Here is a 1,702-nt window from a genome sequence, read left to right on the forward strand (position 1 = left end):
CTGCCTCCCCGCCGTGTCCACGACATAGCTGTGTATGGTGTAGAGCTGCGCGAACTACACTGGAACTGTCTTGAAAGTGCCGTCTGCAAAGATGATCTCGCTGGCGCAGAGGATGCGAAGTGACTCGTCCGTGCAGACCACCACGACACGATCAGCGTCGTCTTAAACGAAAACATACATACATATACACACATACCGGTTATGTTCGATTTCGAAACAAGCAGACCCGCCCTTCCGCCAAACGCAGTTGCCAGCTTCACTTCGCTGCGCTGGCAACTCCGTTCGGCAGGGGCTGGGCCTGCTTGGCCTGCCGGCGGCAGCGATGGTCGGGCCTGCGGCCCGACCATTTCAGTCTCGTGATTTACTGGAGAACATAATCAAATAAATAATGTGACCGGTACATCACTTGCATGTTTAAGTAAACTAACTTCCGACAAAGGGCCTGCGGCCCTAGAGATTTGCTCCTTTCACATGACAAAAGACTGTAACGGGGCAACACCGTACTGGAGAACATAATCAAATAAATAATGTGACCGGTACATCACTTGCATATTTGAGTAAACTAACTTCCGACGGGGGGCCTGCGGCCCTAGAGATTTGCTCCTTTCACATGACAAGACTGTAACGGGGCAACACCGTGACTACACCCCACCCTTCTGCTTTGCTTAAGAAAAATACAAAAAAAATGAACTAGCGCAGTTTTTAGATTGTATTGTTTGTCAAACAGTCTTAAAACTTGACTTCTTGCCATTGTTTTCAATATAACCACCTCTAGGGCCGAAACAGTGAAAGATACGGCATATCCGAGGGTAGTTCCTGATTCAGATTATGTTATTTTGGGGGTACTTCCTCTTCCATTTTACGATTGGACGCCTCCTAGTTAGTCTTTAAGTGCAACGTGGTCATTTTCGCCGTATTTTCGTCGAAAAAAGTACTCTAGCGCCGGAACGGTTCAAGATACAGTCGAACGGACAAAATTTTCGACAAACGGGCTCTACTTTCACGAGTTACCCCTTAAAGACCATTAAAAAAATATTTTTTTCCTACCTTTTGGACCAACCCCTATTTCTTTGTTACCCCCTTTCACCCCCTTAGGGGTGGTTGCTGGGATTTGCACCAGGCGTTTCTTTGTCCAGGAGTGACCCCTAAGATACCCTGACATTTTTAGACCTCTAGCTCATCTCCTTCCTCTTACACGGACGACGGACGGACGGACACAAGAGCGGTTGCATAAGCCCGCTTTAATGGTTTTTTTAAAGCAGAAGGGCGGGCTAAAAACTATCATTTTAAAGCATATTTTGTAATATTTCAGTATTACATTGTGCGCAATACCGTGTACTACCCAGGTCAGGTGTACAGGGTACTACGCAAAATAAAAACCCCTCGCAAATTGCTCGGTTGTTTTTGAAATTTTTGACTGCTGAGTGTACTTTTGAGTATAGTATTTACAAGTTCACCACAACTCATATTAGTTATACTAGCTACATGTACGCCAGACCACGTCTCGCGTAGCAGCCTTCGCGATATCTCACGAGACACTGTTACGCTGCGACACCCGAGACGAATAAATAGGAGTGTATACACAATATTTTGATATGAAGCCTTCTCTACGGTTTATTAGACCATTTGGTCGTTTTCACCACATTTTTGTCAAGAGATGCCCCCCAGCACCCAAACGGTACAAGATAGAGCAAAACGGACG

The sequence above is a fragment of the Frankliniella occidentalis genome, unplaced genomic scaffold (assembly GCF_000697945.3).
Source record: "Frankliniella occidentalis isolate FOCC.00 unplaced genomic scaffold, Focc_3.1 Scaffold254, whole genome shotgun sequence".
Taxonomy (NCBI): domain Eukaryota; kingdom Metazoa; phylum Arthropoda; class Insecta; order Thysanoptera; family Thripidae; genus Frankliniella; species Frankliniella occidentalis.